General features: G+C 41.7%; 1 long non-coding RNA gene across 1 annotated transcript; it reads left to right on the top strand.

Moving 5' to 3' along the window:
- LOC122455528 lies at positions 1-1,942 on the top strand. Its single transcript, XR_006273756.1, has 2 exons — positions 1-1,553; positions 1,878-1,942. It is a non-coding gene; the product is annotated as an uncharacterized LOC122455528 (long non-coding RNA).
- Positions 1,943-16,890: the final 14,948 nt, after the last annotated feature.

Below are 16,890 nucleotides of genomic sequence, written 5' to 3'. Positions count from 1 at the left end.
GAGGTTTTTTGCAGGAGTGGATGGGTGAGATTCTGTGGCCTGCATTGTGCAGGAGGTCAGACTAGATCATAATGGTCCCTTCTGACCTTAATATCTATGAATCTATAAGTCTCTGACTAGGACACTGTGCCTAAGGATTCCACAACTCATTCTGCATGGGTGGAGAGGTGCACCCCACGCAGAGCATGTTGCAGAATTAGGACCTGTGTTGTTAGTCTCTATTTTCATCTGATGTTTGGCTGGTTACTTATATGAAATGAATTGGTGATTTCTGTTCAGTAGGGAAGTGTTTGCATTGCAATCGACATCCCTTTTGGCAGCCTGAGGAGAGAGGCCAATGAACAAATGGAACCTGAATCTTATCCCTGCTGTTGCTCGCTACATATTTGAGGCATACTGGCTTGGCAGGACAGCACATGGAAGCTTGCGCTGCTCCCTACGCTGTACCTAATCTATGCAGAGGGAAAGCACTTGCAACTCTAGTGCTATCAGTCTGGCACCTTTCACAAGCATTACATTCACTGAATACCAAGACGGGGGGGAAAAACATTAGAAACTGACCTGATTTGTTATATAATACATTAACCTGCATTTTTAACAACTGTAGTTTCTTTGAACGTTTAACAGGTGTTTTTAAACTGCCATTTAAACCTGAGAGAAAGGTGATCAGATGTGAAGTAAAGGCAAGTTTGTTATGTGAAGGAGTTGCCCTGCTACATGTACCTGGGGAAAAAATGTGTAATCCTTGCTTCTGCATCCTTCTGATCCAACTTTTACACCACCTTGCAACTGCACACCACCCAGTGGTAGGTTTGCTTTTGAGATGCACATCATGCAAGCCAACAAAGATTCAGTATGAGAAGAGTGTGTGAGAAGCTATTAAAGTTTTGAACTGTCTCTAAATTGATGTTACATGAGCAGCACAATCCCAGAATTTACTCCAGAGTGAAATTTTTGAAATATTTTTTTAAAAGGCCCTACTTCAAATTACTTTAAAATGGTGTTTAAATTAAAAATATCCTTACATTTTGAACAGCTCTCTTTTCAGCGCTGAAAAACAATGGAAAAACCAAAGTGTATTTTCTGCTATAATTACCAATGCAAAAGAAAAAGCACCAGTAAAGAAACTTTTCTGCAGAAGTTCTTTCTAGAGAGTTTTAAACTTTTTTTTTTTTTTTTTTTTGGAAAAAGAATACTAGGTATCTTAAACAACCTGCTTTCTAAAAGATGGATCGACAGGCTTGCAGATTTCCACTTACTGGTTATTTAGGTGTTTTGTTTAAACTTGAATTCTGTGATGAGAATTTCAGCCCACTGAAAATGTCATATTAACCCCTTAGAAATTACTAGAGTTGAGCAAATAACTTTCAGCAAATATTGTGTTCAAATTTCCATGCTTTTTTGTTTTAAAATTTTTTCAAGCAGTCTGATTTTTCAGTTATTTGAAATAATACATTATCTGTGAATACAAAAATACCTTAATCTCCGTTTATACTTCTGCTTTTTATCGGTTGTAGGGAACAATCCTGCATTGGCAGGATGTAATTATCCTTGTAAAGGGAACATCAAGATTCTAATGGATAGATTTTAGCCATAACATTTCGAGTCCCACCTACCCCCATTTTCTGACTATGTTCAGAAAATAAATAAATGAATATACCCATTCTACTTGCACGTTAGGTAGCCTGTTTTTTGCTGCTAGGGTAGATAGATTATAGAGGTGTTGCATAAAATTGCACTGAGACATTAAGCACAATGGTGCCTGTAACAGGAAAGTGAATTTTCTACATGGGATAGCTTGTTCTTTGAAGCAGAGGCCGTTCAATGTAGATGCACTATAAACACCCTGGCTGCTGGCATTTTCCCTATGAAAGCAGGCCCTTTCCATAGTTTTACCTGCATAAGCATTTTATAAATTTTGCATTAAAATGTTTGACATAAATTAGAGCTTAACATCTTTTATTGTTCCTTAATGGTTCAGAGTACCACAGCTGAGCATGTATCCTTGCTCCTGAGTCATGACTGCTTATCTTATCCTGCTTGCCTTCACAGTAAACAATCACAGGTTTCAGAGTAGCAGCCGTGTTAGTCTGTATTCGCAAAAAGAAAAGGAGTACTTGTGGCACCTTAGAGACTAACAAATTTATTAGAGCATCGGTGAAGTGAGCTGTAGCTCACGAAAGCTTATGCTCTAATAAATTTGTTAGTCTCTAAGGTGCCACAAGTACTCCTTTTCTTTTTACAGTAAACAATGTTACTCACTGACCAAGAGACAGAATAGTTGATTCTGGATTGAGTGATGATATGGGATGCACTAATTATTTCAAACTGTTTGAGTCATTAGACTTACTGTGATTTCCAATGGCCAGTTCTTGTCTGGCAAAGCAAAATCTTCCTTCAGTAACCACTTTGGACTATTATCAATTCGATGCCAGACTTTTCTTGCCTTGAATAATCAAGATGATTAGTAGAGAGGTAAATAATCAAAACATATCCATGGAATCTTTGTTAGAATTTGAAAATGAACTTGCTTTGATTCCGTTTCTGACCTGTGTTTTGCTTCTTGCAATAATTTTAGAAGTTTTAAGTTTCACTGGTAAAAGGTTATCGGGCATCACATTTCAAACTTATCCATTGGAGTGTTTGCAACAATTAAGGTGGAATAAAAATTTTTAAAATGTCTGAATGATAAATCTGAGCAAATTGTGATCTGCTGAGATTGTCGTAGGTTTGGTGTTGCTTGGTGAATGTTGAGGCCATGGCTGGGTGAGGCTTCCCAAGTTTTACTTCCTTTGAGACCCCACAAAACCTACAGCATGCCCCTGTGATTTTAGCAATGAATAAGTAAGCCTGTCTCATAGAAGTAATTATATTGTCCTTTTGTTTATTAATCTGGTGCCTCTCTGTTCTGTTTTTGCAAAGTCAAAACATCACCCCACAGCAAAAACAAGATTTTTGCAGTGCTACCAAGTTTGTATGTGTAATAGTGACCCTGACCTATGTACATATACTTGTGCCCACATGCTTAATAGTGAGTGGGGTTTGTCCCCTTCATGCATCAAAACAAAACTGAAGTCCTCTGAGCTGGCAGTTATGACTTCTGAAGACTCTGTGTTCACCACCCCTGTTGACTGTTTAATAAGAGAGAGTCTGTGCCTGCATATCTATCTAGCTTTCTTGTATTCATATTTCATAGTGGAAGGGAGATACGGACTGGAAAAAAAAATCATTGCATAAATACAGTTGCTTTGGCGGGATTAATTAGAATGCCTCTACTAAGTGAAGAAATCTCTGCAGCATGGGGGCATGGTCAGTTTTTTCATTTGACTTTGCTATGGCTTAGCATGTCCACACAGCAGCACTGTTTTTTTGACTGCATCAGTGCATTCTGGGGCTCCTGAGTCACCTAGTTTATAGTGCTGAACACTACTCCTGGAGTTTGGGAATTAGGGGTACATTGATGTGCAGAAAGAAGTTGGAAGCACTGGCTGAACCAAGGCAGCTGCAATATTTGTGGCTTACATGCTATGCTAGGGAGAAATTGCTGTAGACTAACCTAGTTCAGCCAGGCCTGAGCTCAAGATCTGTTCCAAGAATTGCTCCTAATGCCTAAAAAACCCCTAGGGTGACTGCCATGTGAGGATACAAGACCTTGAACAGCCGCAGCAATCTCAAGGGTGATTTAATCAAGATTCTTTCAATACTTTTTCAACTACTGTAGCCAAGGCTAAAGGCTTTCTCCTCTGACAAATGGCATGCTATTACCCAAAGGGAGAGGCTAACTTGATCCACCAACACAAGCTTCCAGAGAAATGGAAATATGTGAAATCCTTTAACAGTCTCCATTTGGGAAATTCTGCTGAAGGTGTTTCTGATCTATGCAATCTGAGTCCCTACACTTCACTGACCACCTGCTTCCCTTTCATTACTTATAATTCAGATTCACTATCCTCAATATCTTCTTGCTAATTGTAAACACTTGCTCTCAACCTTATTATTAAGAGCACCTTGGATATCTTATCTCTTACTCATACTAGACCCTCTATTATCTTCGTAATTTCTGCAGCCACTCCCCTGAACACTACATGTATCATCACTCTGGTTGAGCTGGTCTTAAAGGTGGCATTACCAATTGCCTTCAGTTCCACATTTAATTTTAATTCCCATTCCATTTCCTCTTCTGTTCCATGGTCCTCAAATATCAAACCATCTTCTATACCCTCTACCATAGCCAGAACTGCCTTCCTGCTGGATTTTCTGGATCGTTTTCTCATTATCCTTTTCCTCCTCAAGGTTGCTCACCGCCAAAGTAAAAACTTCCAGGTTTTCATAAATGAAACAAAATCTAAAGTTCTTACTCATTTTTAATGCAATCTTTATTCAGGTAAAATGGAGCAAGGCCTCCAGGATTCTGTCCATTATGGTTCATTAGCACCATCAATGTACTTGATCCTTTACAAACTATAAAGGGAGTCATTCCTTTGTCATCAGTTTCCTTTCTGGATAGTTTTGGAAAGGTCCAAAGAACAAGACCTTGTTATTGAGGAATGGGTTGAGATTGGTTGTGCAGTCTTCGTTTCTGTTTCTAGAGGGTAGCGTGATAGCATATTGGGGCATTTGTTTTGTTAGTTTCTCTCAAGGGCTGCTTCAAACACAAGTGGTGTCCTTGTCTTCTCCCACTTTTTGCCCCCCTCGGAGTAATCCTTCTTCCATCCTCTCTTACAATTTTATTTATATGTATTGAAAAAATTCTTTATAAAAATACATTGTTTCTATCAGAGAGAACAGGTTGATTGGGGCAAGGCATCAGGGTGCATGGGGCAGACGGTTAGGGCAGAGGAAGGACAGTGACATGGAAGGTGGGGGAAGAGGGGTGCACAGAGAAGCAGCAAACACCATGAAGTTCCCCCACATGGGCTGTGTGAGAAGCAGGGACAGTAGCAGTGGCTGGGAGTGAAGAGGAAGGGGGCCTGGGAATAGTGCTGAGGTGATGGCACCATAAAGTGGCTGAAGTGAGTGGAACAGTAACAGTCGGGATGACTAGAAGAAGCCTCTGTTTGGGATAGGAGGTAAGGGAACTGGGGAATCAGGAAGGAAAAGAGACTGCCCCATTCTCCTCCTTCCCATCCAATATCTCTTTCTCCACTGCTGCCTTCTGTCATTGGACAATGGGAGGTTGTCTTAGGACTGAGCAGATCTGAAGCCTTGCTTTAGGCCCATGAGGCAGAGCCTGGGCTCAGATCAGCCATCCCACACTCATTATGTGATGTATGTTAGAGGAGTGAAGAGCGAGCATGGGCACAACTCTGACTCTCTCTCTTTCCTGACCTGTGAAGGCCCTTTCCAAACAAAGTGACCTGTGACCACATGTTCAGTAACCACTCAGAACCATCCCTATTTTCCCCCATCCTAACCTCTAGTCATAAATTTTGTAATTAAACTGCCAGTTGGTTAAGCTAACCTCAGCGTCTCTCCACCTTAGCAGGTCTACCTAAGGCACTCTTCAGAGCCTCTGTACTACTCTGGAGTTAGATGGATGGCTTATTGTTGAACCTGACCACCTTACCTCTATGGATCTCCGTACTGGCCTGGGGAAAGGGCTTCAGAACTGAACAGCGGCCTCATGAACAGGAGTACAGAATACCATCACTAGGCTTTTGCCCTTTCTGATAGTCTGTTTTAAGTAGATACTGAGGTAAAAATCACCTCAGGCACAAAGATTGTTTTTGTCATATGAATAATGTGTCCCACAGAGAGCAATATAAATGAGTAACTGCCTCCCTGGCTAGTTTATGATGTAGGGTGTTTCGTGCCATTACTACTGACTGCTTTACTTTTCAGAGTATTAAAATGTGTGTGCTGTTTGCAGCTTGACTGTTGATTAATAAGAAAGCAGCTTCACTGAATACAGGCTGTAGGCAAACTAGTGTTTTAACCTTATGATGGCAACTAGCTGAAAGCCAGTCATAAGGCAGGATGTAAACAAGTCGTGCTAGTTGCAGCATTGCAAGCACTATTTCTATATTTCAATCATAACTTGTCCAGTGAATGCATGCTGTTGTATATATGTTTCCCCTTCCCTTCCCCACTCCTCCCATTGCCTTTTTAAGAGTTGTTTTCAGATCATATTAATTGTAAGAAAATAAAATCTCACCTGTTCCTGACAGAAGTGGAAATGGAATCAACAAAAATTTCCCCTTGCTAAACACATCTTGCCACCTTCCATGGATTGTGAAGGCAACTGGTGTTACGGTAAATTGTGTGGTGTGAACAAACCATCTTTCCTCTAAAAGAGGGCAAAGGCCTATTGCTCATCTATTTAGTGACCCAAGTGGCCTGGTGGACAATACAGTTGGCTATCTAATAAATTATTTGAAAAAAACAAAGCCATTTTTGATGCCTGCAGAACAAATATCAAATTTAGTTTCTGGAGCGACTTCAAGTGGAATTACACTTTGGATTTGACCCCATTTATATTTTACTAGTGAAGGACATGCTGATATCAGTTCAGGGACATCTGCAACTCAATCATCATTTCACCCCATACATAACAATCTTTGAAATGTAGTGTTGAAGTGGACCTTAAGAAGTCATCAATTCCAGCCCCTTGGGCTGAGGCAGGACCAAGTAATCCTAAACCCTCCCTGAGAGATGTTTGTCCAACCTGTTCTTAAAAACCTCCAATGATGAGGATTCCACAGCCTCCCTTGGAAGACTGTTCCAGAGCTTAACTACCCTGAAAGTTAGATTTTCCTAATAGCTAACTTAAATCTCCCTTGCTGCAGATTAAGCTCATTATTACTTGTCCTACCTTCCGTGGGCATGGAGAACATCTGATCACCATCCTCTTTATAACAAACCTTAACATATCTGAAGACTATCTGGTCCCACCAAGTCTTTTTGTTTTTCCTCAAAATTAAACATGCCCAGTTTATTTAACCTTTCCTCATAGGTCAGGTTTTCCTAAACCTTTCATTTTTTTGTTGCTCTCCTCTGAATCTTTTCCAGTTTATCCACATCTTTCCTAAAATGTGATCCCCCTAATTGGATGATGTCCTCCATGGCTGAGTAGAGCAGGACAATTAACTTCCGTGCCTTATATGCGACACTCCTGTCAATACTCTCCAGAATATTAGCCTTTTTTCACAACTGTATCACATTGTTGTCTCTTATTCAATTTGTGATCCAGTATACCCCCCCAGTTCTTCTTCAAGTGATGGTCCCTATATGTATTCCAAACACAGGTGTGCATGTGTACCCTACACTGGAGCCAGAAGATTTCTGTAGCAGTGTCCATTGACCCCCCCACATGCATTGTATGTAGCCTTGTGTTCCAGGCGAGGTTATATGAGACTGTGGGATGATGATGCCCTCTTACTTACCTCTTACTGCTGCATGCTCGGAATCAGAATCCTCATTCTCTGTGCTTGTAGTTTGACTGTGAGAGCCTTCTTGTCTGTTACTGTGCATAAATTTTTTGTATTGCTTGTATAGGTGGTAGTGTTAGTGTATTTAGTTTCCTTTCACCCTGCTTGGGGCCCAGCCCCACTTTCTTCTGAGGACTGTGCCCCGCGTTCTGGGGTTCAAAAATTGTGCTGCTTACCCTCACTATTTCCTAGTGAGTGACGAGCCACCAATGTTTCCTTTATTGCCTCGGGAAGTACATCTCTCTGTGAGTTCTATAGGTCTTTTTTGCCGCAGACCCGCAAGGCTCATCTGCTACGCCTCCATAAGTTTTTCATGGAGAAGGCTCTCAGGCCACATGCACAGTCCAACCTGGAACTGTTGGACCTGGTGGTGCACTGCCCTTCACTGGCAGTAAGTATCCTTCCTACCACATCCTGTGCCTTCAATCCGGCAGTACAGACGGTGCAGGACAGACTTAAATGTGGGAACCACAAATGCTTTCATGGTCATTGTAGCGGTGAAATGAACATGTTTCACTTTCTGAGCTTAGCACCATCGCCTCCCCCTCAACGTCCTCTCCATCCCTATCATTCTGAACTATCTCCCGGAACTTAAGACCTCAGGCCTCTCCCTCAGCTGTGTCCCGGTCCACCTGGTGGTGCTTAGTATCTTCCTTCCACCTGTGGACAGGCAATCGGTGTTTACTCACCCCCCACCGCTTGCTTCCTGAAGCGGCTGTTAAACAGCTTCCCGTCAGTTCTCAAACCCAGGCCCCTCTGGGATCTCAACTTTGTGCTATCCACCTTCACCAGACCCCCACTTCAAGCCCCTGGCCATGTGATCTCTTTCTATGAAGATCATCTTCCTTGTAGCTATCACCTCCACTTGGTGGGTCAGCAAATTGGCAGCCACGATGGGTGATTCCGCCCCTTATATGGTCTTTCATAACAAGAAGGTTTCCTTATGCCTTCACTCCCAAATTCCTTCCAAAGATGGTCTCGGAGTTTCACCTCAACCAGTTGATTCACCTTCTGATCTTCCATACTAAACCGCACACCATTCCTGCAGACAGGACCCTGCACTTGCTTGATGTCCATTGTGTACTTGCATTCTACCTTGACAGAATCCACATCTTCTGTGCCTCTTCATGCTTGTTCGTGGCCATTGCGGACAGATCCTGGGTCCAAGCCCTCTCCTCCCAGTGCATCTTGAAGTGGGTCTCTACATGCATCTCCGAGTGCTATGTGCTGTGTAACACCCTGCCACCCAACTGGATTACGGTGCACTCAACGTGGGCACACATGACCACCTCTGCCTTCCTAGTGGACATATGCTGGCATGATATCTACCAGGCAGGGACCTGGCATTCCATGAATACTTTCACCACTCATTACATCATTGACCAGGGGGCGGCAGATGATGCGGCCATGGGCTGTGCTGTCCTGCAGACTGTGATACTTCTTGCATCCTCGCATCCACCTTTGCGCTGATCACTGCTTGCTATTTACCCATGTTTGACATACGTATAGGGCCCATCATTTGAAGAGGACGTTATTTACCTGTAACTGGTGGTTCTTCGAGATGTGTGGTCCCTATCTGAATTCCAGTACCCTCCCACCATCCCCTCTGAGGCGGACTGTGCTGTTCAGTGATAAGAGGGTCACTAAGGGGCATTGTACTGCGCAGCCTCATATAACCTTGCCTGGAACTCAGGGCTATATATGACGCACGTATGGGTCAATGGACACTGCTACAGAAATCTTCCGGCACATGGCGTCCATGTGCACTGGCATTTGAAATACAAATAGAGACCATGCATCTTGAAGAACTTCCAGTTAAAGGTAGGTAATCCCCTCGTCCTTTTCAGTGGTACTACCACCTAGCCAGTTATTTCCCATTTTGTAGTTGTGCATTTGATTTTTCCTTCCTAAGAGAAGTACTTTGCACTTATCTTTATTGAATTTCATCTTGTTGAATTCAGACCAGTTCTCCAACTTCTCAAGGTCTTTCTCAATTCTAATTCTGCCCTCCTCTGTGCTTCTGTCATCTGCAAATTTTATCAGCACGCTCACCACTCTATTATTCAACATCTAGCATACCAGAACATTGTAGTGCTGAACTCTGCAACTGAGATATTGCTATTGAATAGGTTGAAGAGCCATGCATACTTTGTAATGGACTGCTCTTTGAGAGAGAAGAGAAACAAAGATACAAGTGGGATTTCCTTTAATTCCAGGAAAGATGTGTGTGATGGGTTGGGTCACAGAAACCGCTCTGGGAACTGCCACCTGATGTGCTGAGACTACCTCTGAGTCCATTTTCCCTGCCAACTTGGGACTTCGGTGCCCTGCCTGGTTGTGCCAGACACCCTAGCCTGCTGCAAACACAGACCCAGCTCTGAACCACGTCCCCCAAAAGCTGCAGGCTTAACTGAAAACAGCTTAAGAAGTATTCCTGTCTCCAACACCCAGATACCCAGTTCCTAATGTGATCTGAACCCCAAATAAATACGTTTTACTCTTTATAAAGCTTATATGAGGTAAACTCATAAATTGTTCCCTCTATAACACTGACGGAGAGATATGCACAGCTGTTTGCTGCCCCAGGAATTAATACTTGCTCTGGATTAATTAATAAGTAAAAATGATTCTATTAAATATAAAAGTAGGATTTAAGTGGTTCCAAATAATAGACAGAACAAAGCGAATTACCAAGCAAAATAAAATAAAACATGCAAGTCTAAGCCAAATACAGTAAGAAAACTGAATACAGATAAAATCTCACCCTCAGAGCTGTTTCAACAAGTTTCTTTCACAGACTGGACTCCTTCCTAGTCTGGGCCCAATCCTTTCCCCTGGTACAGTCCCTGTTCCAGCTCAGGTGGTAGCTAGGGGATTTCTTATGACTGCAGCTTCTATTGTTCTGTTCCACCCCCTTATATAGCTTTGGCACAAGGCGGGAATCTTTTGTCTCTTTGGGTTCCCACCCTGCCTTTTAAATGGAAAAGCCCCAGGTTTACAATGGATTCTAGTTCAGGTGACATGATCACATGTCACTGTAAGACTTCATTACCCACTTGTCAGCACACACATATACAGGAAGACTTACGAGTAAACAGAGCCATTTACAACCAATTGTCCTGGTTAATGGGAGCCATCAAGATTCCAAGCCACCTTTAATGGCCCACATTTTGCATGATTACAATAGGACCTCAGAGTTATATTTCTAGTTTCAGATACAAGACTGTTGCATTTATACAAATTGGATGACCACACTCAGTAGATTATAAGCTTTATAATGATGCCTTACAAGAGACCTTTTGCATGAAGCATATTCCAGTTACATTATATTCACACTCATTAGCATATTTTCATAAAATCATATAGCGTGCAACGTCACAATGTGGATTAGTGTGGAGCAGTATTTAAAACTAACAAGAAGCTTTATAATTTCTTAAATGCCTTGAGTGTTTTAGGATAGACAAAACCAAAAAAATTAACCCCAAAGTGTGATGCTTTGAATGAATGTAAGCTTTCGTGAGCTACAGCTCACTTCAAATGCATCCGATGAAGTGAGCTGTAGCTCACGAAAGCTTATGCTCTAATAAATTTGTTAGTCTCTAAGGTGCCACAAGTACTCCTTTTCTTTTTGCGAATACAGACTAACACGGCTGCTACTCTGAAACCTTTGAATGAATGCTGAGCATTCTCCCAATGCATAGAAGATAAGAATTGGGATGCAAGGTTAAGCAGACCTACACATGACCCAAGACAGGGCTGCTGAAGAGTCCCTTGTCATAGAGTTTTTTTGGAAAATAAAATCTCCTTTCTCAGGGTTTGCATTTACTGTTTCTAGTAACACAATTTTAAAAAGTCGTAAGCCAGGGTCGCTGCCACGTGCCTCCTTGTATAGCTAGCAACCATTTAACACCAGCTGAACAAAGCAAGGAAGTGATTAACAGAAGTGAACCCAGCAATGTTTACCACTCCCTACTAAGTTAGCTATGCTTTGGGTTCCTGTTGCTGTTGAAAAAAGCCCATCTTTTTATATAATTTTGAACAGAAAGCTTCATTAACCTAGAGTTACAGTTGAGAAAGTAGCAGAATGTAAAAGAAAAACCCTGAAAAGTATATTTTAAGTTATCTTCCCCCTACATTTGAAAATAAGGAAATTCTAAAACAAGGTTAGTTTATACTTTCAACCGGCCTGCCTCCCAGAAAAGAAAAAAAAGAGGAGAAGGTATGAAAATGCATATTTATGGTCTCAGAACAGTCTTCCCTGTATTGGCTGTCTTTATAAAAGATATGTGCTAACTCAACCAGAAATTGTGGGCTTGTTGCATGCCTGACTAATCTAATTGCCTTCTATGACGTGATAACTGGCTCTGTGGATGAGAGGAAAGCAGCGGATGTGTTTATTCCTTGACTTTAGCAAAGCTTTTGACACGGTCTCTTGCAGTATTCTTGCCAGCAAGTTAAAGTAGTATGGGCTGGATGAATGGACTATAAGGTGGATAGAAAGCTGGCTAGATTGTCGGGCTCAATGGGTAGTGATCAATGGCTCCATGTCTAGTTGGCAGCCTTTATCAAGTGGAGTGCCCTAATGGTTGGTCCTGGGGCTGGTTTTGTTCAATATCTTCATTAATGATCTGGAGAATGGTGTGGATTGCAACCTCAGCAAGTTTGCATATGACACTAAACTGGGAGGAGAGGTAAATACGCTGGAGGGTAGGGATAGGATACAGAGAGACCTAGACCAATTAGAGGATTGGGCCAAAAGAAATCTGATGAGGTTCAACAAGGACAAGTGCAGAGTCTTGCACTTAGGACGGAAGAATCCTATGCACCGCTACAGACTAGGGACTGAATGGCTAGGCAGCAGTTCTGCAGAAAAAGACCCAGGGGTTACAGTGGACGAGAAGCTGGATATGAGTCAACAGTGTGCCCCTGTTGCCAAAAAGGCCAATGGTATTTTGGGCTGTATAAGAAGGGGCATTGCCAGCAGATAGAGGGATGTGATCATTCCCCTCTATTTGACATTGGTGAGGCCTCATCTGAAGTATTGCATCCAGTTTTGGGCCCCACACTACAAGAAGGATGTGGAAAAAATTGGAAAATGTCCAGTGGAGGGCAACAAAAATGATTAGGGGGCTGGAACACATGACTTATGATGAGAGTCTGAGGGATTTGGGATTGTTTAGTCTGCGGAAGAGAAGAATGAGGGGATTTGATAGCTGCTTTCAACTACCTGAAAGGGGGTTCCAAAGAGGATGGATCTAGGCTGTTCTCAGTGGTGGCAGATTACGGAACAAGAAGCAATGGTCTCAACTTGCAGTGGGGGAGGTTTAGGTTGGATATTAGGAAAAACTTTTTCACTAGGAGGGTGGTGAAGCACTGGAATGCGTTACCTAGGGAGGTGGTGGAATCTCCTTCCTTACAGGTTTTTATGGTCAGGCTTGAGAAAGCCCTTGCTGGGATGATTTAGTTGGGGATTGGTCCTGCTTTGAGCAGGGGGTTGGACTAGATGACCTCCTGAGGTCCCTTCCAACCCTGATATTCTATGATTCTGTGATTATTAGGTGAAATTCTATAGCCTCTGTCATGCAAGAAGTCAGACTATATGATCATAGTGGTCACTTCTGGCCTTAACAATCTATGTATCTTACCTCTGCTCCCATACCATCACAATCTTCCTTGTGTACTTGTGCACTCTTAGTACTTTATAAGGTGAGGTCTTATTATTTATACTACAGTAGTCTAGAGAAGAATTCCAGCAGGATCTAGCAATGCAGGGTAAATAGGCAACACAATAAATGGTAGAATAATGCTGATAACATGCAAAGTAATGCAAACTGGAAGAAATAATCTGAATTTATATGAAGTGTTCTCAGTTTTAACCACTCAGGAAAAAGACCCGAGCTGTTCTGTGGAGTGGACACTTAATGACACCATCTGCTAAATGTACTCCAATTATTAAGAAAAAAAAGATGTTGGAATTTACAGAAATGGAATAGAAATAATAGTAAAAATGATGCCATTCTCTAAATTGATATGTCCTCACCTAGATTACAGTTCAGTTCCAGACAACCTATCAATAAGGCTACAGTTATGTCATGGCGATCACAGAAGTCATGGAATCTGTAACTTCCAGAGACCCCTTCACTCTCCCGCAACTCCAGCTGACCTTTACTCTAACATACTCTTATCTTTTTAGGCCTTGAAGTCATAGCCACAGGAAAGGCTTTATTTGACTAAGTAAATAGGATGGGCTTGTGCTCATGATACAAGATATAGGTCTTAGAATCAGGGGATAAAAGTAGGTTCTATTCCCAGCTCCAGCCAGATTTCCCAAGTTACCTTGAGCAGGTCACTTGAACTGAGAGTCTGTGCCCGTCTGTAAAAAGTGTGCTGTAAGGCTCTGCTAATTTGTGCTTATAAAGTGTTTTGAGATCTTCCAATGGCATATGTGTAAGTGTGAAGTGGGCTTACAGCATTTTTAAGCAGATGAAGATCTGAAGTTAAATTTCAAACTCAAAGGTTCATAGTTTCAGTGAGATAAGTATCCCAAGTGTTCAAGTAACATGAAAATTATATTAATCATAATATTTAGCACACTTTTCATATGACACTCTCAAAGTGCTTTACAAACATTAAGTGTGTCACTGCCTGTGCGGTAAATATATCTTCACTTTACAGTTGGGGAAATTGGGTCAGACAGGTTATATGTCACACAGCAAATCAGTTTTAGAGATGGGACTAGAATCTGTGTTTCCTAATTGCAAGTCTTGTGTTCATGCCACTCAGCATAACCATACAATCTGGAGCCTAATCAGAATTATCTGAACTTCCTTGTTCTGCAGAAAATGCTTTTGTGAAAAATTGCCAGTGTTGCCAGCTTCTGGCTGAACCAGGAGTACCATCAGAACCATACAGTACTTTGGAATTCCAGATCCAGTCAGCGTGTATAAATTCCTTGTGTGAAAATAAACAGTGAGAACAAAAATTATCCAAATGTTTATGATTTGTATTATTTTAGTACTTATAAGGCCTATCCAAGACCAGGGTCCCATCTTCCTAAGTTCTTCATAAGTTTACAGTAAGAAAGAGTCTTTGCCCCAAAAGCTTTTATGCTAAATAGACAAGAACCTAAGAAATTCTTATTACCATTATTTTACTGATAGAGAACAGAAACTTACTCAAGGTCACATTGGAAGTTTGTGGCAGATCCACGCTAAAATCCAGATCTTTTGAAGTCCTAGTTTGGTACCTAACTACACAACAATCCTTTCTTCCTATTATTTATCTTTAAATAGTATTCAGAGGCACAATTTAGTTCAAGGCTCATTGAGCAAAGCACTGTAAAAACATGTAGTGAGAGACAGTACCAGCCCTTCAGAGTTTATAGTGTAAAAAGGACATGATATGCAAAAAGCTGCTGTTTTTTAAAAAAAAAAAAACTATAAAGTGAGAGGAGGAGGACAACAGGAACAGCAATTACTTAAACTTGAATATGAAATTATTAAATCTTTCTGCATACATGCATAAAGCAAGGCTTGGATTGGTGTAGAAAGGGCTAGAGAACACAATCAGCGAGAAGATATTTGTCTGACTCTTTAAGGATGTGTACATGACTATAGTTTAATGATCCAGTATTATTCTTCTTTATCTTCAACTTGTTTCAGGGGTTATGGAAGAGGGCTAAATTGCCTTTGTTCCCAAGTAAAGAAGATACCACAAACATCACGGTAACATTGACTTTGTAGGAAATGTATTCAAACTTCACAACAGTTTTGGTTTGGGGGGGGGTGAAGGCTTAGGTGAGTTCCTACTTTATCTCAATGGCTTCACCCCACACAAAATAGTTAAACAGAACTGAGATTGCAAAAAGGAAACAAGCTAAAATGTTTGAAGAGACAGTGAAGGAAATGTCTTTTCCTAGTCAGACATACACCTTTTCCTTGCAAAGAGAAACATTTGATGCCTTTGTCATACACTTTTGCCTCACTTCTTGGTTATACAGACTAAATTAAATAGTCAGCATTGAGATAAACTTTCACCTCTGAGATGTAGGGTAGCCGAGTGGTCAGAGTACAGGGTGGAGAGCTTCCATTCATGAGTTCTAGTCTTCAGTGGGTTTCAGTTTCCCTGTACCAGATCACCTAATCTGACTTCCTGTATAGGACAGGCCTTCAGCACCCACAAACTAAACCCAACAATCAATATTGGACCAAACTATTACAATCCACAGGAGACTAGTCCACTATGTGTGACAAAGAGAACAGAAGAAACTGAGGTGCAACAGTGCCTGAGGAGCCTGCAATGCAGGAAAATTATTACATGGGATATATTAGATAATCCCAGAAAGTGACGGCCACACACACTGCATAGAAAGGCAAAAACAAAAAACCCAAAGTCTATGCCAATCTGACCTGGGGAAAATAGCTTCCCAATCCCACATATGACAGTCAATTAGACCCTGAGCATGTGAGCAAGAACCAGTCAGCCGAGCATGTGAGAGAGAATGCTCAGTCCCACCTTAGAGCTCTGGCCTTCCCTATCCAATGTCCCATCTCCAGCTGTGGCCATTCCTGATGCTTCAGAGGAAGGGGATCAACCTCCATCCCAGAATACATTTTTGCGGGGGGGGGGCGTGAGAGGAATCTCTTCCTGACCCCTGTAGGTGGCTGGCTGAAACCATGAAGCGTGAGCTTTTAGGAACATAAGAGGTGAACTGGAAGTGAACCCCAGGACTGCTGAGCCCTGCACCCTACCAACATAAGCAACACCACCATACAACCCCACTCATAAATTTGTCCAGCTCTTTCTTAAAACTAATTAAGTTCTTTGCCCCCACAACTCCTTTTGGGAGGTTGTTCCAGAAACACATCTCTAAAGGTTAGCAACCTTCTAATTTCCCGTCTGAATTTGTTCATGGCCAGTGTAAACCCTTTGTTCTTGTGCCAACATTGTCCTTTAGCTTAAATAGGTCTTTACCCTCCTAATGCATTTATAGAAAGCAATCATATCCCTTCTCAGCCTTATTTTGCTATGCTAAATAAGCCAAGCTCTTCTAGTCTCCTCTCATAAGACAGGCCCTCCACCCCAATCATCCTAATAGCTCTTCTCTGTACTTGTTCCAGTTTGAATTCATCTCTCTAAAACTTGGTGACCCAAATTGTACACAGTATTTCAAATGAAATCCTCCCAGAACCTTGTAGAATGGGATTAATACTTCTCTATCTCTATTGGAAATGCCTTGCCTGATACATACTAGGATTGCATTTACCTTTTTTTCACAGCCTCAGCACATTGGTGACTCACAGCCATCCTGTGATCGACCCATACATCCAGGTGCCTTTTTTCCTCTGTTGCTTCTAACTGATGAGCTCCTAGCTTGTAGCAGAAATTCTTATGATTAGATTCAAAGTGTATGTCCTTGTACTTCATACTATTGAATTTCACCCCACTTCCGTCATTCCAGTCT

Source organism: Dermochelys coriacea, chromosome 8, assembly GCF_009764565.3.
Source record: "Dermochelys coriacea isolate rDerCor1 chromosome 8, rDerCor1.pri.v4, whole genome shotgun sequence".
In the NCBI taxonomy this organism is placed as follows: domain Eukaryota; kingdom Metazoa; phylum Chordata; order Testudines; family Dermochelyidae; genus Dermochelys; species Dermochelys coriacea.
This window is presented reverse-complemented; position numbering and strand designations above follow the sequence as displayed.